This window comes from Artemia sp. Qi Xiang Cuo, chromosome 13, assembly GCF_049724085.1.
Source record: "Artemia sp. Qi Xiang Cuo chromosome 13, ASM4972408v1, whole genome shotgun sequence".
Taxonomy (NCBI): domain Eukaryota; kingdom Metazoa; phylum Arthropoda; class Branchiopoda; order Anostraca; family Artemiidae; genus Artemia; species Artemia sp. Qi Xiang Cuo.
This window is the reverse complement of record NC_142806.1, coordinates 61954366-61976894: the sequence shown is the minus strand read 5'-3', so window position 1 is coordinate 61976894 and position 22529 is coordinate 61954366. Positions and strand designations below refer to the sequence as shown.

Genomic DNA, 22529 nt, shown 5'->3' with positions numbered 1-22529 from the left:
ACAAAGAAGGGTAATGCCGTTGATTGTTCAGTATGCGATCTTGAAGACATTAGAAGAGCTAGGTACCGATCAATACAAATGTTTAGATGGTCGCAAGCAAGTTTTCTCTGCCGTTTATGACAGCAGGTACGCCCTTTGTAGTCTCGGTTAAATACGGTTATTACCTTCTGGGCTTCAAATTTCTAAATGTTGGCTTATTAGAATCAATATGATGAACCTTGTTATAGGAAGTGCCGACTGATCGATATATGAAGCTTTGTTAACTCTGATGCTATCATTACTAAATATCAGTGTTTTCTATTTATTTCTTGGGTTTTGTTAGCAAGTTTCAACTCATTTCAGTTATTACTGTATATCATCTCCGGTTTCATTGGTGGCAAATTATTTTGTAGTGGTGAAGGTTTAATTGGTTTGAAGACTAATCGTCAATTTTACTGACGCCGTATGCTGAATTCTATTGAAGATGATGCCTTACTCTCCAGGTTACATACAAAGAAGGTAAAATTCTTTTCTATTCGAAACTATGCCTTTTTGCTTTGTTGCCGTTTTTTTGTTCTTTTGATGGCACGAAATATGAATTCGGCTCATAGCTTCTCATTGATGTTCCCAAATAAAGCATTATCTCGAGTATTTTAATTGTATTGAACTGGGTGCTACCATTTCGGCGAATCGTCACAAGCGCGAAACTTGAGGAACAGCTTCATCCGGCGTTGCACTTCTATCTGGAACGATCTTTCCTTTCTGGATTACTGAAGTCCAATAACAGTTGAATTAAAACAAAAAACGCCTAACAATAGAAACTTCCCCAATTAAACAAACAAAAAGTCAGTTAAGCTTATGCATTGGCGCACTCTTGGACACGATATTAACTAACTCTCAGTACAGTTACTCTTTATTGTTTGCTGCCTCTAACTTGAACCGATTATTTAATATAAAAAAAAAGTGTAACACAGCGTCTAGTCAGCTTACTTCCTTGAAGTAGGATTAATGGCTTTCCAGTTGGCACAATTTTTGTGCCAACTGGTTGGCACAACCAGAGGAAGGCCTTATTGTTTGCCCTTGCTCAGTGATTAAACCGGCACGCTTCGAACTATCATCTAATAACAATAAATTTAACAACATATCTCTAACTCAAATCCCTTAAAGTAAGAAATTAGTAATTAGCAAATTACAACAATCAATTAAAAATATGTAGCTATAGCAAACTAGAGACACATGATCGCAGGTGTTGCGGAAGTTTATTTCATGCCCTTGCGCACGTAATTGTAGGGGAAATTTTCGATTAAGTCGTTGGGGTTAGGGTGCTTGAATATCTAATTAAGGGGATTTGATACCATAAAGAATCAGCCTATCTTATCCATTATAAACCTTTTTAGTTTGTTTGGCCAAACTATTTAGTATTGATTTGGCGGTCTTGCCATATCCTGTAGAGCTTGGATGATCGATCCGAATAAACGGTGGAAAACCAAAAGCTGACATCTACTTTCCTTGAAATCTTAGAAAAACCTTGTAACTTCTCTTGTTTTGTGCTGGAGATAGATATATTTAGTTCTAGAGAAACTTGTGTCATTAGAAAGTGTAAATTTTGTTTTTTTGATCAAAAAGGGCAGAATTTTCTCTTTTGAATTCAGGAAAAGGATGTCGCTAAAAACTTTCTAGTATACATGCTAGAAAATTGCCCAAAATGCATCTCAAAAGAAATGTCGTTGATGAATTTGACAGCTCTTCAAATTTTCTCTGGTGCAGCCCGCTTTGATTGAAAACTTTGCTGACATAATTCCATTGCCTTTTACATAAAATCTTATAATGAAATTACAAATTCTTAATAGGTTTCAATGATAAGTAGTCCCTTGGGAGAATTTCCTAATGGACCCTTTGCCTTTGAGACAGTCAGCCGACGTTGAGGCTCACGAAATGATGGTTAAGGTATCGAATCTTCTTAAGTTCGTGTTTTAAAACTCGTGTTAAGGGAAACAATCATTTAAATGATAGCAGATGTTGCAGGGACAGATCAAAGCAGATCAGATACTGCTTCTTTCTTTCTTTCCATCGATAAGAAAATACAGCTTAAACAATGTATTGGGGACCAAAAATAGCTAGTATTATCTCAGTTAGTGCTCTCCCCCCAAAAGTTGCAGTCCATTGAGGGAGTTTAAATTCGACAGTGTATGCCCATACTGATGGGCACTGGAGAAGCACCATTCTCTTCGTTATTAAATGCTTTGTGATTACTTAACTTAATATCACCCCCACCCCACCCGTTGTTCATATTAATGTTTCATTTTTGGTCTTTTTTTCCCGTGATTTGAATTTTGTTTATCCGTTTGTGTTTCCATCTATGTTTTTGGTTTTGAAATATAAATTTGGATGTTTATAGCCTTTGATAGTCATTTGTCAAATAAAACCTTATCGGTACTCTTCTATTAAAAGGACTCTTTTATATAGTGCTAGTTTGGTTAATGCTAATGATATAAAATAGGACGAATATATAATAGTTTAGAAACAAATTTGGGCTATATATTTGCACATTAGGGGTGGGGGTTGGGTCCAAAGCATAGCATATATTAAACACTTAACCTAACCTAATCTAGATACCCCCCCCTCCCAAAAAAAAAGAAAAGAAAAAAGAACACTGCCAAAACATGAGCCATAACAAAGAATCGCAACGGAAGTTATACAAATAAAAAGGGCGGGCTGGTCTGAAGTCCATATGCTGCAGGTGAGCTCAAACACCTAAATAGGTTGTCCATTGCTCAGGCCAACCTAAAAACTACCTCATTTAGCCTGAGCTTGCACCATTCTCATCAATATTTTACCTACTCAAGAGTGTTCATAAGTATAATTGTTTTCTAGAAAAAGATGCCCTCAGTATCAGAACTGCACATATTCACCTATGTCCAACCGACTCTAGAAAATGTTTCATGTTAAGTAGTTAAAAGGAGCATTATGGAATGATAATCCATAATGCTCCAATCCAATCATAAAAACGAATATCTGGTTCCGTGGCAAATTGATGAACCTGAACCTACAACATTAAATGCCTTGAATACATACGTCATTCTTGGAAAAATTCTGCTCTAGTCGTCGATGTTATTAACAGTCGAGGTTTTTATTCCTATACTGTGCTCATGGGGCAGTCATGGGGCTACTCATGGGGAATTATTAAATGAATATTTGATTAAGATCATCTTTTCAAACTGTGCATTTCTGTGGGGAGTGGGGATAGCCTTTTAATGATGCTGGTATTAAGCAGTGGATCGCAAAATTATAATATTTTTGTATGGTTAAGTTTTGGAAAATCGAATGAACAAGACTGGGACCTCGCCTTGATGAACAGACAAAGGGATGAGAGAAAAGGGGGAACTACTCTGTTCCCCCAAAATCAAAATGTGAATTTGAAACTATTCTGTTTCAAATCAAATCAAAATCTCCTTTATTTCAAAACCCTTACACGGCCGGGCCGATTCTTGTTTTTTTTTTCCGTCAAGATAATAATAAATAATTCAAAAAGTCTACATATACAAGATGCAATTTTCACATTCAGTGACACAGTCAAAACAAATACAATTTTCACAACACTTACACGATCGACAAAATTAAAATAACATACATCTATATGTAAATTTAGGCATCTAAGTTATAAAGGCGAACGAACCCAGGCACAAAACTTTTTTCATATCTTGCATGGGTTGTAAATACTGGTGTATTCTTGGTATAGGTTCAGCAACAGACCTTTGCAACCTTTGTCTATAAGAGGAAAAATCCGGAGGAAGTATATCACGAAGGCTGGGATTTTTCAAGGTACCCTTTCCGACTTGAGACTAAGTTGTTGCCTTCTTTTTTCAAGGATAACAAGTTTAAATTCTTGGAGGAGTGATATATAGGAGACTTTAGGAGATATAGACGCCACAAGCAGGGCACGGTACTGAACTCGCTCCAATGTCTCCGACTGGTCATGAGTAAGGCCAGTAAGGGAGAAATGCCATACTTGACGATAATATTCTAAGGTAGGTCTAATGAAAGAAAGATATAACCTCAGAAGATGCTCAACAGGAAGACCATAACGAGATAGCAACTTCATAGCAGATATACCCATATTTCCACGTTTGACTGCCTCCAACTTCTTTGTCCCACTTCATGTCTGACGAAATATGGACGCCTAGCAGCTTGATTACGGTAACCATCTGCTGTTGGTGTAGCGGAGGATAATAGGTTGGTTCGGTCAATTAAGAAAAACATTGGAAGTAAAGCGGATTTGTCCATATTCACTACCATGTCGTTACTGGCAGCCTGGGTCTTAATGTCTTCGATGATACCATTCGCGTTGCTTGGGGAGTTCCTGTGACAAATTTCAGTTAATGATAGGTCATCGATGTGCTTCCTTCTTTCTGGATAGGACTCTGCCAGCTCGTTGACTGTAACAAGAAACAAAAGAGAACCAAGAATTGTTCCTTGTGGCACTTCACAGTAGATTTGAACCTCGGTTGAGTACGCGCTCTTATATTTAGTGCTTTGCTTTCGATCCTAGAGAAAGCTGGCAATGATTCGAACTAAAACAGGAAAGATTAACTCTTGAAACTTGTCATTGCTGACTTCTATCTAAATCTGATGTTCAAGATGGGTGTTAGGAAGGGGGGGGGCTTAAATAAACGCGTCAAATATTATTGATAGTGTACTTTGGGTTCTAGAAAACAGTAAAGGCCCTAAAGCTAAATATAAAGAAATGTTCAGACCACGTTAAAACAGCTTCCTTATATGATAGAAGAAATAGGCTTGTAGTCTCGCTCACCTTCATTTATATTATTTTGGCCTCTCGAGTTCCAAATTCTTAAATGTTTGAGTCGATGAAATTGTAGATTTGTAGTCTCGTTCACCTTCGTTTATATTTTTTGGGGGTTCTAGAGATCCAAGTTCTTATCTATTTGAATCGATAAGTTTGTAATCTCACTCACCTTCGTTTATAATAGTTTTTGCCTCTCGAGTTCCAAATTCTTAAATATTTGAGTGGATAAATTTGTAGTCTCGCTCACCTTCGTTTATATTTTTTTTGGCCTCTCGAGTTCCAAATTCTTATATTTGAGTCTATAGATTTTTAGTCTCGCTCACCTTCGTTTATATTCTTTTGGGTTCTCGAGCTCCAAGTTGTTATATATTTGAGTCGATAAATTTGTAGTCTCACTCACTTTTGTTTATATTTTTTTTGGCCTACCGAGTTCCAAATTCTTAAATATTTTGAGTCTATAAATTTGTAGTCTCGCTCACCTTCGTTTATATATTTTTTGGCCTCCTGAGTTCCAAATTCTTATATTTGAGTCGATAGTTTTGTAGTCTCACTCACCTTCGTTTATATTTTTTTGGCCTCCTGAGTTCCCAATTATTATATTTGAGTCGATAGATTTGTAGTCTCACTCACCGTCGTTTATATTTTTTTTGCCTCCTGAGTTCCCAATTCTTAAATATTTTGAGTCGATAGATTTGTAGTCTCACTCACTGTCGTTTAATTTTTTTTTGCCTGCCGAGTTCCAAATTATTAAATATTTTGAGTCTATAAATTTGTAGTCTCGCTCACCTTCTTTTATATTTTTTTGGCCTATCGAGTTCCAAATTCTTAAATATTTGAGTCAATAAATTTGTAGTCTCGCTTACCTTCATTTATATTTTTTTGGCCTCCTGAGGTCCAAATTCTTAAATATTTTGAGTCGAAAAATTTTTTGTCTCGCTCACCTTCGTTTATATTTTTTTTGGCCTCCTGAGGTCCAAATTATTAAATATTTAGAGTCGATAAATTTGTATTCTCGCTCACTTTCGTTTATATTTTTTGGCCTGTCGAGTTCCAAATTCTTAAATATTTGAGTCAATAAATTTTTAGTCTCGCTCACCGTAGTTTTTATTTTTTTTGCCAACTGATGTCCAAATTATTAAATATTTTGAGTAGATAAATTTTTTGTCTCACACTCCTTCTTTTATATTTTTTTGCCTATCGAGTTCCAAAATATTAAATTTTTTAGTCGAAAAATTTGTAGTCTTGCTCAACTTCGTTTATATTTTTTTGGCCTCCAGAGTTCCAAATTCTTAAATTTTTTTATTCAATAATTTTGTTGTCTCACTCTCCTTCATTTATATTTTTTTGCCAATAGAGTTCCAAATTCTTAAATTTTTGAGTAGATAAATTTTTAGTCTCGCTCACCTTCGTTTATATTTTTTTGGCCTATCGAGTTCCAAATTCTTAAATATTTGAGTCAATAAATTTTTAGTCTTGCTCACCTTCATTTATATTTTTTTGGCCGCCTGAGTTCTAAAATATTAAATATTTTGAGTCGATAAATTTGTATTCTCGCTCTCCTTCGTTTATATTTTTTGGCCTATCGAGTTCCAAATTCTTAAATATTTGAGTCAATAAATTTGTAGTCTCGCTCACCTTCGTTTATATTTTTTGGCCTATCGAGTTCCAAATTCTTAAATATTTGAGTCGATAAATTTGTAGTATCGCTCACCTTCTTCGTTTATATTTTTTGGCCTATCGAGGTCCAAATTCTTAAATATTTTGAGTCGATAAATTTGTAGTCTCGCTCACCTTCGTTTATATTTTTTGGCCTATCGAGTTCCAAATTCTTAAATGTTTTAGTCAATAAATTTGTAGTCTCGCTCACCTTCGTTTATATTTTTTGGCCTATCGAGTTCCAAATTCTTAAATGTTTGAGTCAATAAATTTGTAGTATCTCTCAACTTCGTTTATATTTTTTTGGCCGCCTGATTTCTAAATTCATAAATATTTAGAGTCGATAAATTTGTTGTCTCACTCTCTTTCGTTTATATTTTTTGGCCTGTCGAGTTACAAAATATTAAATATTTTAGTAGATAAATTTTTAGTCTCGCTCACCTTCGTTTATATTTTTTGGCCTATCGAGTTCCAAATTATTAAATATTTGAGTAGATAAATTTGTAGTATCACTCTCCTTCGTTTATATTTTTTTGCCTATCGAGGTACAAATTATTAAATATTTGAGTCGATAAATTTGTAGTATCGCTCACCTTCGTTTATATTTTTTGGCCTATCGAGGTCCAAATTATTAAATATTTGAGTCGATAAATTTTTAGTATCGCTCACCTTCGTTTATATTTTTTGGACTATAGAGTTAAAAAATATTAAAAGTTTTATTAAAAAAAATTTTATTATTGCTCAACGTCGTTTATATTTTTTTGGCCTCCTGAGGTCTAAATTCTTAAATATTTAGAGTCAATAAATTTGTTGTCTCACTCTCATTCGTTTATATTTTTTGGCCAATAGAGTTTCAAATTATTAAATATTTGAGTCGATAAATTTTTAGTCTTGCTCACCTTCGTTTATATTTTTTTGGCCTATCGAGTTCCAAATTCTTAAATGTTTGAGTCAATAAATTTGTAGTCTCGCTCACCTTCGTTTATATTTTTTGGCCTATCGAGTTCCAAATTCTTAAATGTTTGAGTCAATAAATTTGTAGTCTCGCTCACCTTCGTTTATATTTTTTGGCCTATCGAGTTCCAAATTATTAAATATTTTTGTCAATAAATTTGTAGTCTCGCTCACCTTCGTTTATATTTTTTTGGCCTCCTGAGGTCTAAATTCTTAAATATTTTGAGTCGATAAATTTTTAGTCTCGCTCACCTTCGTTTATATTTTTTGGCCTATCGAGTTCCAAATTCTTAAATGTTTGAGCCAATAAATTTGTAGTCTCGCTCACCTTCGTTTTTATTTTTTTGGCCTATCGAGTTCCAAATTATTAAATATTTTAGACAATAAATTTGTAGTCTCGCTCACCTTCGTTTATATTTTTTTGACTATAGAGTTCCAAATTATTAAATGTTTGAGCCAATAAATTTGTAGTCTCGCTCATCTTCGTTTATATTTTTTTTGCCTATCGAGTTACAAATTATTAAATATTTTAGTCAATAAATTTGTAGTCTCGCTCACCTTCGTGTATTATTTTTTTTCCAATAGAGTTACAAAATATTAAATATTTTAGTCAAAAAATTTTTAGTCTCGCTAACCTTCGTTTTTATTTTTTTGCCGATCGAGTTACAAATTCTTAAATTTTTGAGCCAAAAAATTTGTAGTCTCGCTCATCTTCGTTTATATTTTTTTGGCCTATAGAGTTACAAAATATTAAATATTTGAGTCAATAAATTTGTAGTCTCGCTCACCGTCGTTTATATTTTTTGGCCTATCGAGTTCCAAATTCTTAAATTTTTGAGTCGATAAATTTGTAGTCTCGCTCACCTTCGTTTATATTTTTTTGGCCTATCGAGTTACAAATTCTTAAATATTTGAGTCAATAGATTTTTAGTCTCGCTTACCTTCATGTATTTTCTTTGGCCTATAGAGTTACAAAATAATAAAAGATTTATTAAAAAAAATTGTAGTCTCGCAAACATTCGTTTATATTTTTTGTCCTATAGATTTCCAAAATATTAAATATTTGAGTCAATAGAATTTTAGTCTCTCTAACCGAAGGGTTATTTTTTTGTGCTATAGAGTTCCAAATTCTTAAATATTTTAGTCGATAAATTTTTTGTATCAATCACCTTCGTTTATATTTTTTGTACTAAAGAGGTCCAAATTATTAAATATTTTGTGTAGATAAAATTTTATTATCAATATACGTCGTTTTTATTTTTTTGTACACTAGTGGTCCAAATTCTTATATTTGTTTCTAAAGATTTTTAGTCTCGCTTACCTTCGTGTTTATTCTTTGTCCAATAGAGTTACAAATTATTAAAAATTTGAGTCAAAAAAATTTTAGTATCGCTCACCTTCGGTTATATTTTTTTGCCTATCGAGTTACAAAATATTAAATTTTTTAGCCAATAAATTTGTAGTCTCGCTCAGCTTCGTTTATATTTTTTGGCCTATCGAGTTCCAAATTCTTAAATATTTGAGTCGATAAATTTGTAGTCTCGCTCACCTTCGTTTATATTTTTTTGGCGATAGAGTTCCAAATTCTTAAATATTTTAGTCGATAAATTTGTAGTCTAGCTCACCTTCGTTTATATTTTTTGGCCGATCTACTTCAAAATTCTTAAATAATTGAGTCGATAAATGTGTTGTCTCGCTCACCTTCGTTTATATTTTTTTGCCTATCGAGTTCCAAATTCTTAAATATTTGATTCAATAAATTTTTAGTCTCGCTCACCTTCGTTTATTTTTTTTTGGCCTATCGAGTTACAAATTATTAAATATTTGAGTCAATAAATTTGTAGTCTCGCTCACCTTCGTTTATATTTTTTGGCCTATCGAGTTACAAATTCATAAATGTTTGAGTCAATAAATTTGTAGTCTCGCTCACCTTCGTTTATATTTTTTTGGCCTATCGAGTTCCAAATTCTTAAATTTTTTAGTCAATAAATTTGTAGTCTCGCTCACCTTCGTTTATATTTTTTGGCCTATCGAGTTCCAAATTCTTAAATTTTTGAGTCAAAAAATTTGTATTCTCGCTCATCTTCGTTTATATTTTTTTGGCCACTCTAGTTACAAATTCTTATAATTTTTTCAAAAGAATTTTAGTCTCGCTCACCTTCGTTTATATTTTTTGGCCTCTCGAGTTCCAAATTCTTAAATATTTGAGTCAATAAATTTGTAGTCTCGCTCATCGTCGTTTATATTTTTTGGCCAATATAGTTACAAAATATTAAATATTTGAGTAAAAAAATTTTTATTATAGCTCACCGTCGTTTATATTTTTTTGCCTATCGAGTTCCAAATTCTTAAATGTTTGAGCCAAAAAATTTGTAGTCTCGCTGAACGTCGTTTATATTTTTTTGGCCTATCGAGTTCCAAATTCTTAAATATTTGAGTCAATAAATTTGTAGTCTCGCTCACCTTCGTTTATATTTTTTGGCCTATCGAGTTCCAAATTCTTAAATATTTGAGTCAATAAATTTGTAGTCTCGCTCACCTTCGTTTATATTTTTTGGCCTATCGAGTTCCAAATTCTTAAATATTTGAGTCAATAAATTTGTAGTCTCGCTCACCTTCGTTTTTATTTTTTTTTGGCCTCCCCAGTTTTCAATTCTTGAGTATTTGAATCGATTAATTTAAAATGAATATGATGAACCTTGTCATAGGAAGTGCCGACTGATCGATATATGAAGCTCTCATTGATTCTGATTATTTATTATCAAATCGCTATGTTTTCTATTTCTTTCTTGGCTTCTATTAACAAAGTATGATTTATTTCAGTTATTACCATGTATTACCGCCGGCTTCGGGGCACAACATTTTGTTTTCAGTGAACATTCGTTGTTCCGACTGGAATGGTTCGCAGATTCCATTTGGTGAAATCAAATGGATTGTTTTTTGCTGTCACAGGATTATTTACTCGAGTGTAAGTTCGTTATTCCTTCCTTAAAACTGCTCATCTCACCTAAAAGAGAGATGAGAAATCATTTACCTGAGCTTTGCCATGTCCACTTCGATTAATATCTGTATAAGATCTATTTTTATTAATTTTCCAGCCTTGTTTAGTATCCTCGAAGGTCCGATGTATTCATAAATCCATGGTCTTACTGAAAAGTAACGATAAGCGTAAATCCCTTTGTTACTGAACGCTTCGAGAATACTTGCTTTCCTATTTACCATGCGCCCTCCCCACCGCCCCTTGGAGATACTCTTATTTTAATTTTTCTGCTTTCATGCTCTCTTTTCCTCTCGTTTTTTCCGTTTTTTCTTTTGATTATTCATCCATTTTTTTTTTTTTTTTAATTGAAATGCAATTTGGCTATTTGTCGCTTTTGAGAGTCGCCTCAAAAGCGTTATTTGTCGCCTTTGAGAGTCGCCTTCAAATAAGTATCATTAATAATAAATAAAAAAAATAATAATAAAATATAATTTGTATAATTATAATAAATTTGTATAATTAATATAAAAATATAAATAAAATATAAAAACAATAAATACAATAATAATAATAATAAAAAAAAATATCATTCTGAGCCCTGACTGATTCACTTGTTTTTTATAGTGTTTAAAACATATTTGCCTTTAGCATTTTCCCAAGTAACCTAAATTCAAGGCACAGATAACTTCGCAAGAGTGGGATGAAACCTTTTTGTTCTGAGTTGATAAAATGACTGTAGACACTAGAAACTCAAATAAGAATCGCCAAATTGGCAACATCAAATAAAGGGCAAAAATTCTTGCAGCAAGAAAAAACACACTGTTTGGGACTAGAATCTCAAAAAGAAAAAGATCTTGGCAACAACGAAAAATGAAAAAATTACGGCAAGCAAAAAAAGGACTATTGAGACTGGAAATTAGAAAAGCTAACATTTTAACATTCAATTGAATTGAATAAACATTCATTGAATTTAGTAACCTAAATTCAAGGCACAGATAACTTCGCAAGAGTGGATGAAACCTTTTTGTTCTGAGTTGATAAAATGACTGTAGACACTAGAAACTCAAATAAGAATCGCCAAATTGGCAACATCAAATAAAGGGCAAAAATTCTTGCAGCAAGAAAAAACACACTGTTTGGGACTAGAATCTCAAAAAGAAAAAGATCTTGGCAACAACGAAAAATGAAAAAATTGCGGCAAGTAAAAAAAGGACTATAGAGACTGGAAATTAGAAAAGCTAGCATTTTAACATTCAATTGAATTTAATAAATATTCATTGAATTTAGTAACCTAAATTCAAGGCACAGATAACTTCGCAAGAGTGGGATGAAACCTTTTTGTTCTGAGTTGATAAAATGACTGTAGACACTAGAAACTCAAATAAGAATCGCCAAATTGGCAACATCAAATAAAGGGCAAAAATTCTTGCAGCAAGAAAAAACACACTGTTTGGGACTAGAATCTAAAAAAGAAAAAGATCTTGGCAACAACGAAAAATGAAAAAATTACGGCAAGTAAAAAAGGACTATAGAGACTGGAAATTGGAAAAGCTTGCTTAGCTTACTTACTTTACTCAAGAAATAAAAGCTTACTTTGTACCAGGTAAAAGTAGGAGCTACTGTAGGAAGAAAAAACATCTGCAGAAACTTGAAACTCAACAAAGAAAGTCATCTTGGCCACAGCAAAAAAACAAACTTACTGTAAATAAAAGACTGGAGATAAAGTTAAATCTTTAACTTGTGATACTTAGCTGAGGGATGGCAACCCTGTCGCCAGAGCTCGCAGTCAATTGAGCGAAACAGAAGAATTTCAAAAAAGCTATGCTCCTCTTCTAGATCTTCCTTTAACCTCAGTTTTAGAATATTTGATCTATATTTTGTACTTAATCACTCTATTGAACTTTATAAATTTTTTTTATTCTGCTACAATATGTGAAAAATAAATGATGAACCTTCTTATAGGAAGTGCCGACTGATCGATAAATGAAGCTTCTGTTTATTCTGATTACCGCCAAGAAATGTGTGTTTTAATTTGCTTTGTCACTCGTATAAATGAGGGATATTTTATTTCAGGCGTTATAAGCTATGTCTACCTGATTCTTTGGTTTACTCATCAGAATCCGCATGCAACGTAAACTGGCGGCGAACTTGAAGAGTTTCTTTGGTTAAGGAAGCTACCAATCCGAAAGATGGTTTATTTAAGGGTGAGTTTGCTTCTCCTTCTTGTATTAAAGTGGAAGAATCAGACGAGTACCCTTTGGTTGGAGTCAAAATTGGAAAATGACAGTTACTCATAATTAAACCTTGGTAGAGAAGCCTTTTGGGGGATTTTATATTCCCCTAAAATTTTAGTCTGATTATATCTCACTATTGGGAATGGTTTACTTACCTAAGAAAATCCATAATTAATATCTTTTTTTGAAATACGATATATGTCCTAAAGCACCTTTTTCGTTCTCATTTGTGCCTTTTGTCCATTTACATGGACAAAGCGCTAAATGAATCAGCCAATGGAAAAATCTGTTTCCCTATCATGTGTTGAAGAAACAATTTTGCCGTATTCTCCCTGGTTGCCGAATAAAAACAGAGCTGAAGTATCAGAGCTACCCTACCCAACATCAGTTGATGAAAAGAGTATCTAGTTTAAACCAATAGTATAAATTGAAATCACGGCTAAAATCAATTGAAGACATTTTCGCGTACTCAGATAGCTACTGATCCAGATAGGGAATCTTTGTGGCATTTTTTTCTGTTTTCTGAAAAACCCATTCTCTCTGTAACATTTCTTGTTTACTTACTTGTCCGATCCGGCTGAATGGGTCAACTCGGGGCCTCTCCCCATGGCAGTATTTTCGGTATGCTTCTCTGTTGCAGTCCTTAGCAGTACTGAAAAGTCAATTAAAAAAGTTTTCCTGCCAAGACTTGAGAGTTCGTCCTCTTGGGCGAGTCATAAATCCTTCCTTCAGAGGCTATTCTCGGCAATTGGGTTTGGGACATATGCTGAACGTGTCCTAACCGGGTCTGCATCATACTTTGAGGTTAGTTTAGAGGACAGTAGCCGTTCGTTTGGTATGGGATCAAGGTAAGTGATTCCAGCAGGCTTTCGGCGCGATTTAGTTTCAAAAGCCACTAGTCGGTGCTTGTCATTGGCTTTTAGGGTCCATGTCTCCGCTCTAAACGTTGCAAACGGAATCATTAAAGCACGTAAAGTCGCAATTTCAGCTTTGTGGATAGGTATTTATTTTTCTTGTTAGAGCACAGTGGACTAACATTGCGGAGACAAGACCTATGTGCGGTTTTATATCTTTTGAGGAGTCATTTTTTAGGGACATTTCGAAAGTGTACAGTACCATACAATTAAATCGTCAAAAAATATGATGAACCTTCTTATAGGAAGTGCCGACTGATCGATACATGAAGCTTTTATTCATTCTGATAAACCTGAATGAGCACTTGTGTTCTAATTTTCTCTGTTGTTTGTATTAACAATGAATACTTCTTTTTCAGGAATTATAGTTTACAATTGTTGAGCCAATTCATGAACTTGACGATTTGACCTCTTTTGATTGATGGTATAATTAATTAGTGAGTTAATTAAGTGAACGGAATTGAAAGCGACTTGTCATTTGGGTAATCAAATCTGTTATAAGTAAGTTTGGTTATTACTTGGGATTGAGTTAGTATTGGATATTAGTCGGCAGAAACAATTTAAAAAAAAAAATATGTTGAATTTCTTTTTCAGAAACTATAAAAAAAAATTATATTTTAAATGCAGGGATGAGCATATATTTTAATACTTGGCTTGTTATCTTGCATCACGTCCACTACAATTGTTTTAAATGATATATATATATATATATATATATATATATATATATATATATATATATATATATATATATATATGGGTATGGACCCTTGTTAGGTCTATTCATACATGAAAACTGATTTTTTTTTCTAATTATTCATTTGCTGGTTTCAAAATTATGAAGTTTTTTGGGCCGTACAACACTTTTGCCAGTGTTGCCATGTTCAACGGTGAAAATGAATAAGCAGTCTTTTTTAAAAAAAGCTTTCCATCTCAATAATTCAAATATTAAAAATTAGTTGATTCTCAAAAACAACTACACTGTCAAAAGAAAAGTTTGTTCTTTTTTAGTCATTATTGCCATATGTTTTAGTTTATCTTGTCTTTTTCATTAAAGATTGAGTTTCTGACTTTTTCCAATTTCTTAAGATACATCTGGTTGTGCAAGTTTCCAACCAAACTGAAATGTCAGATTTAATTTTCAATGTCCTTGGTACTTCAAGATTTCCAGTCTTTTATTCTTTCTTCAACTACTGGGTCACGGAGCCAAAGCATATAGTAAAGCGAATACTTCTTGATAAAGTTATACAATTTAGCACCTATTATCGGTGACTTTACTTATGCAACGTTGGTTTTACTCCAAATGCTTTGTTCACTAAATCCTTCCTGTGACGTAGCATTGGGAAACATGTAGGGCTAATTGTAGTTTCACGGTTTTGGTCTTACAGCTTGTAAGGCTGATATTAGTTGCAATGGAATGAGTCTCATGAAATTGGTATTTTAATTTGTAGGGCCGTAATTTGTATTTAACGTCTTCTCTGTAACGAGCTGAGCTCATCGACAGGCTTATGTTTTAAAAAAGGCTTTTTATTATTGAAGTTGTAAGCCTTATACTTTACAAAACAGAAATAGGGTGTATCCGTGACATAGCCGAGTTTGCAATTCTTTCCTTTCTAACTTATTTTTTAAATAGTGGTTGGTGAAAGATAAATGTGGTGCACGTTACGTAAAAACAGAAGTCTTTAATTAGTAAAAAAAAAGTAACATTGAGCATCAGTCTGGGATTTGGACTTTAATTAGAACAACCTTATGGGTCATTTGTTTGATTGATATTTATTTGTTTTTAGCTGGTTAAAAAAATAAAATATTATGAATCATGAGTATGGGACGTGAACTTTATTGGTCATTTGTTTGACATTTATTTGAAAGATTAAAAATGATGAAGTAATTTGCGCCTTAGTTCTGGAAGTTGAGCAAACGCCTATTGTTCTTTATGCTTTCAGTGCCATTGATTTCATATTTATCTCTGATGATTATTGCCAGGTTTGAAAAGATTCTTGTTAAACCTCGTTAGGTTGACTATTTTTTTCTCCCTTTAAGATGTTGCATGTGTCTCGAAATATTATCTCCTATGGTTTGAATCATTTGGCATTCGCTTCCATTATTGAGACTACGAAGGACTGTGTTGTGTGGCTGGGACATATACTGCTAAAAGACAATTTGAATCATTAGCCGTCAGCTTGCCGTTAGCCGTTAGCCGTCGATCTTTAGCTTGCAGATAATTGTGTTTTGTAGCTGTTTAAAGCTGAGAAGAAGCATTTCTGAATCTCAAAGTAAGTTTTCTCTTTTATTTCTTTTATTGTTTTTGAATGTTATAACTATGTCTTTGGGTTGAAGTTAGTTAAAACGAAAGCTTTATAATTATGAATGAAGAGGCAGGCGGTTCATGGTATATTATATACCATGATAATCTTTCGCGTCTCTTTATGCACCTCTGTAATTATGATTGTACATGTTAGTCTAATTAAAGCTAGGAACTGTAATGAATTCCTAGCAAAAATAATTTAATACTAGCACAATATTATATTTATCACTCTAACATTACCGTTTATAGCCAATTTGTTTGAAATGACTTATGTTTCGAGTTTACTTCCCTAATAATTATGTTAAAAAAGCGTGTTAAAAATGTCGTTTCTGAATATTTTTTTATATTTATTAATGTAATGGTTTTTTTTAGTTGCTTTGCTTCTAAAACCTTGTTCGTCATCTCGCAGATTTTTCTTTGTATATGAATTAATGTTCTTTAACAATTTAATTGATTAGAATCGTAATCATTTGTTTAGTCAGAGTGGAGTCTTGGATGTCCAAAATACAATTCTATAAGATTTGTTTTCTTGTAATACAAATGGATCTTAAATAGTTGTTCCCCTAACAAGGGCTAATAAGTAGGACCCTAATATTAACCCTAGGCCCATACAGAAGAGAAATTCGGCGGTACTGATGTCCGTTCCATGGTTATTCAGCCAAGAAGGGTAATGGGGGCTGGAGGCCAGCCATCCTTTGCTTTCGCACAATTCCCTCGTGTTTAATTACCCAAATTCTTCAGGTACCCATTTAGAGATGGGTTGACTCTGGCTGAGCTTACAGAGTCCAGGAACCAGAAACCAGGACTCGAACCCCTGTTCTCACGGACAAAAGGTTTCAGATCTAGTGTCCGAACCACTTGGCTAGGACGAAGAAAAGAAGCATGAAAATTAAATAAATGTTTTTTGCTGAGAAAAGGCCCTACAATCTTGAAAAATTAAACGGGACTTGAAAACGGACTTGGACGGGACGGGACTTAAACGGGACTTGGGACTTTTATCTAAAACAGTAAAAGTAAAAACGGATCGTTTGAATTGGTCTGCTGGAAAATTATTACTTGTTGCTATGCAGTTATTAGTAGTAGCAAGCGTCAAATCAAACAAAAAACGTGGCCGAAAAATCAGCAAAAAAAGTTAAAATACACTAAACAGCTTAAGAAAGTTAAGATTTCCTTGAAGATTTGACTTGGGTCTAATTATCACTGGAAATCAACATATTGTTAACTTTTAGGGACGAAAATAATGTAATAATTGTAATAAAACAATAATGTAATAATAATAAAAAAAAATGTAATAATGTAAATAATGTTTATTTATGTTTTTCACGGCTTTGATATGAATAAACCAATAGATCTAAGCCTAAGTACAGACCTAAAGTCCAAGAGGCAAATAATATTTTATTTGAGTGTCGTTAGCGCTTTAACGTTATTTTCAACAAAAATACCTAGTCTATGCTGTATATTTAACCTTATAATTCGTCTGAATCCTTATTTAAAGCCACCTAAAACGCATATTTCATATTATTTAACACATTATTCAAAATTGTTTATAATGCATTGTCCATATTTATGCCACATCTTATTGGGAAGTCAGGGGCATGTCGCCAATGGTTCGTTTACACATTGCTGAAATTCATGTGGATTTTGCCATCCCTGCGGAAATTCCGTCCGTTTTCGTGCTAGAAAAAATCTCTAGCTTTCCGCAACGTGGGTCAAATCAGGACAGAATCTTGGCAAGGATTTTAAATGAATAAAACCATGAGCATGGATTATAAAAAACTACACGATCTTATAAAATTGGTTCAAGGCTACCGTAGCTTCTATGATCTTACCCACCCAGGCTATAAGAAAACTAAGGACAATCGTTGTCATTTGGCTCTCTATTGCTCAACAGCTTTCAGAAAACGGTAAGAACATACGTCACGCTGTTGCAATAATTTGAAATATTTGCCTTAAAACGTAGCGTTATTTTAGCCATAGTTAGAACAGAAACGGGCGGATTTCCGCAATGTGTGAACGAACCATAAGGCTAGCAATAAATGAGGATAAAGAGGTGATATTAGACCTCGAAAAATAGATGAAGTGAATGCCTTCATTGACCCAGGGAAAATTACTAGTAAAAGTTGTGGGTGCAGTGAAGATTTAAAAATTACAATAGCCAAAGGTACAGGATTTTTCGCAGTCGAAAAAAGTTTTTAAGAATGGAAAAGTTTATACTTGAGTAGGATGCTAGATGTTATCTAAACGTGATGCCAGATGTTTTCTAGATATGATGCTAAATGTTTCTAGATGTGATGCTAGTTGTTTTCTAGAGGAATTGTCTAAGAATATAGTTTTAGGCATTCTTTTGACTGACCAACAAATTTGTTTATATCCCACTCTTTAGGGTTATAATGAAAAATAGGGCTATAATGATGTGGTTCGACTGACCAAATATTAGACAATAAACTTGCCCGAAAAATATGGTTCAATCCTCTTTTCTTGGGTTTTCTAGGGTTAAAGGATAATAGATTGCCAAAGATGGTGCTTTTTCGCAATCCTTATGGAGCCAAATAAAAAGATCGTATCCAAGTAAAAAGTCTTCAAATGGGATGGTAAGAGGCAAGAAGAAAGGACGAAAAGGAAGCAGCACTTCGTGGGAGGGAGTAAAGAGTGTTGCTTTGGACACATTTGGGGAGGGGGAGGAGGGTGCTCGGCTATGTTGGCCTCCGATGGTTGGGTGCTGAAATCAGTTGTTCTTAGAGGTAATAGTAATTGTATTATTTATTAAAAATATGATGAACCTTCTTATAGGAAGTGCCGACTGATCGATACATGAAGCTTTTATTGATTCTGATAACTCCAAATAACTGCACAATTTTGTTTTGTTTTGTTTTTTACTAACAAAAGTAACTTCGTTTCAGGAATTATGAGGTACCATTATCATCATTGAAGATTTAGAATAAGTCTGTTTGTACGCTAGAATCAATTGGAGGAAGTCTCAATCACCCGGAAAGTGGTCTTAATCAGAAAAAGGAAGGTGCCATGAGTAAGAAGAATTATAATTAAAAACTTACTTTTTTCAGCAAAATCTAATTTTTAGGAATAATCGACGATGCTATTTGAGACAAAGTGGAGAATTCTGATTTTTTTTTTTATTAATTAATTAATATAATGCCTAGCCTGATGGAAAATGGATACAGCGTCGCTTGTAGTTTAGTTTGAAATATCTTGATTAATTCTTCGTCATTGTTAGCGACTGAAGAATGTTTATAGTTATATTTCAGATTAAATATACTAAAAACTATATTTTATAATTCAACCCATATTAATTTTTTTTTAATTTTATGTCGTAATTTTATATTTGTGATGTACGCAAAGTCAGCGTTATTTTATTTTTTTAGTTTTTATAATAAAATTGATAAAAATATATAGTAACAATTTTTTTAAATATATGAACATATATTATTAATAATAATAACAAATATTTTATTATTTGTTATTTCAAGATTAGTCTAAACGATTATTCTTATTTATAGACCTCAATCAGCAACTGCTAAATTCTATTACTCAATATTTGAATTAAATGTTATAATCGACTTGTCGATCCTCTCTTTTTCTTTCTTACCAGCAATTCACAAATTTAGTAACAGGAAAACGGGGCATTTTGCTGCAAAGAAAGGTGTGTTTTCCGATGTTTTTTTTTCTCGGGGTGAGGGGGGGGGGCACGCAGGAACCCGAGGATTTATAATTATTGAAATGAGTGTTTTTTCAAAAAGAAACTTTAAATAAACAAAAATTCTTTTAAAATAAAATAAACTTATTTCATCTATAGTGTGGTGTTTTTAGGCGGGTTGGCATTTAAAATTTTTAGCCGGTTATTCAATAAAGTGCTGTTGGTATAGTTGAAGTGGTTGTGAACTTATTAATTATTGTGTTACAAGAGAAAACAGATGTTGTTTTTCTAGTTTTATGTAACAAAGTTACATTTATAATTCATTCAAGATTGTTTCAAATCTCTTCTCTATCTATTCCAGCAATATCTAATTATCATAGTTGGTATTACAAAATTGTTTATAATTGAATATTACATTGTGCTGTAAATAACAGCGAAAGTTTGTTTTCCTTGTTGCTATTTTCCGAAAGAGTTCGCCAAAAATTGCCAAAACTGTAAAAATAAAGCCTGTCTCTGAAGAATGCCCTGAGTCAACAGTAGCTGATATTTTGGCTATAACACGCAAATACAGACTTTAAAAAATTATCTCCCTTTTGCCACCTTGATCTGTTTCAGTTTGCCGCCAGTGTTTATTTAATGTTTACCAAATGTTTGCAGCCAGTCGCTCAGTTTCATTTAAGAAATTTACGCTTTATCGGAACACCCTTTAGCAGCTGCTGACACCTTTAGCAATGTTGACAAAATGAGTTTCCCTTCTCTAAAATAATTAAACATCTTTCTCACCTCCATCTCACTATTCCCCCCACCCCCCCCCCACCTTTGTCCCCCATCCCAGTCTCTGTGACATGCTTGTGGAACTTCTAATGATGATCGCTTGTGTCCCTGATTGTTCACTAGCCGATCTTGAATACATTCGAACAGCTAAGTATTGATAAATACAGATGTTTAGATCGTCGCAAGCAAGTTTTCTCTGCCCTTTATGATAGTAGAAACGCCTTTTGTAATCTCGGTCAGATACGATTATAGTTGTTTTTGCCATCTGGGCTCCAAATATCTATGTGTTTGCTTATTAGAACAAATATGATGAACCTTGTTATAGGAAGTGCCGACTGATCGGTACTTCCTTGGTAGTTGTTGTAGTTGTTGTAGATGTAGAAAATGTTGAAGAATAATCCTTGATTATTTATTGCAGGCTAAAGGAAGTCAAGGAAGAAAGAAGCCCAGTGGAATCGTTACTCAAAATAGGTTTGTTAGTTTTTCTTGTTTCTAATAAATTTTTTTTACTATGTTCGAAATTCCTTTAAGAGCGTTAGTAAGTACTTTTTATGGATAATACTTTTTGTAGAATGAAGTAAGTTTTTTTTTTAAATAAAGTATACCATAGAATGCTTACTTGATTGGGAAAACTACTTATAAATAACAAAGAAATTATAGCGATGAAATTTAGTGGTATGGTATATGTCGGGTACTATTTTGTAATTCAGTCGTACTAACATCTTTGACGAGCCAAGTAAGTTAATTCCAATTGGCTCTTCATGGTTGAAATGGTAAGTCTTGTCTCTTATGGTTTAAATGATAAGCCTTGGCCCTTCGTGGTTGAAATGGTAAGCCTTATACAATACAATATAAAACTAGTGCCTTTTTGGTACAATACCAAGTTTGCATTATTTTCGTGTTTTATAATTCACTAATTGATAATAGTTAGTGAGAACCAGTAGCTTAGGAAGGGGGTACGGGGGGACGCCGGGTTCCAGCCCTGGAGGGGTGACAAAAATTTGCCTAAATGACTTATGATTGGTTAGGGTCCAACATGCAAGAAGTGGGGTTGCAAAGTAGCTAGCAGTTTTAAAATGTATTTGCAGATTTTGTCTGAAAATACCATTTTTATATATAAAAATAATTTTTACTCGGAGAAAAGCTGTCAAAACACAAGTTGTGCTCCACTAGGATTCGTGAGCTTAATCCTAAAGCATTGTTAGCACTTGTGCCAACCATTCACTAAATCTTTGCGGAGTGCACTCTTTTGCTATAGTTCCTTCCTGTGTGACGTTTTTTGGTACCATGGAAAGATTGTACGTTTTTTTTATCATGCTCAACACACAGATGTAATGTCCTCTAAGATAATTTCTTAAACCAAGAAATTAAAGATAAACCTCTCGAAATATTCGCTTTGTTTTTTCAGTATCGTCATTTGGCCTATAAAAACCCCATTTTTGCTCGTTTTTCTTTCTTTATGTAATGTCCTCTTGGCAAATGTTTAAGTTACGGTCCAACGACTTTCAGAAATCAGGTGGAATGTTCACTATGACGCTGTTAAGCCAGTGTTTAAATGGTTTAAGAAGGATTGTCAATACCATTGAGAAACTTTGGGACTTCAGAAACTCTCGACACTAGAGGAGCAGCTCAAACTTTGTTGACCTCGATGTGGGATTTCTCATTTTTTTGCTTTTTATGTTTATGGAATAGTGTCCTTGAAAAAGTCAACAACACCCAAAAATACCTGCAAATTGTTGAAAAAAGTTTCGAAAAGTGCCTCATCAAAATGAGGAGTTTAAAGTCCTTTTTGTATGATAATAGAGACGGTCTTGTGGAAAAGGCAATGGAATTTGCAAAAGCTATTTGTAATGAGATGGACATTCCCCTAGCCAAACGAAGAAATATGAGAAGAAAGAAACTGATGCCCAAAGAAAAAGCTGCAGACAAGCCTCTAAATTTGGAAGAAGAACTAAGAATATCGATGTTAAAGTGCATTGACACGTTTGAACAAGAAATCAACACGTGTTGCCAAGGAATGGAAGGAATATCAGTTGTATAGTTGAGAATTATGAAGAAATATCGAAGAATTACGAAGAAATATTTTCAGGGGGCATGTTAAATGAAATGCCACGTCTGAGGTTTTTACAAGCGGGAAACGTTCCTGAAGAAGTGGCTCTGAAGTGGAGTTCTTTGATACTACTGCAGTTTATAGTTGAATATGAGCTTCCAGACTCTATTTCTAATCTAACTTTAGCCTTAAGGTTTTATATGACATTATCTCTGTTGCTTCTTGCG

General features: G+C 33.5%; 1 long non-coding RNA gene and 1 other non-coding gene across 3 annotated transcripts in view; both read left to right on the top strand.

Moving 5' to 3' along the window:
* Window positions 1-22529, top strand: part of LOC148945517 (uncharacterized) — a 33624-nt gene that overhangs the window by 1803 nt on the left and 9292 nt on the right. Inside the window, exons 2-8 of one of the 2 annotated variants that reach the window (XR_016142695.1) lie at window positions 343-498; window positions 10217-10361; window positions 12447-12577; window positions 13881-14022; window positions 15562-15794; window positions 18727-18851; window positions 20671-20723. This is a non-coding gene — a long non-coding RNA (uncharacterized LOC148945517). Of the gene's footprint in view, window positions 1-342; window positions 499-10216; window positions 10362-12446; window positions 12578-13880; window positions 14023-15425; window positions 15795-18726; window positions 18852-20670; window positions 20724-22529 lie in introns of those variants that run through there. The other variant, XR_016142696.1, reaches the window with a different exon arrangement.
* LOC148945519 (small nucleolar RNA SNORD49) lies at window positions 12313-12380 on the top strand. The gene has a single exon (XR_016142793.1). It is a non-coding gene; the product is annotated as a small nucleolar RNA SNORD49 (small nucleolar RNA).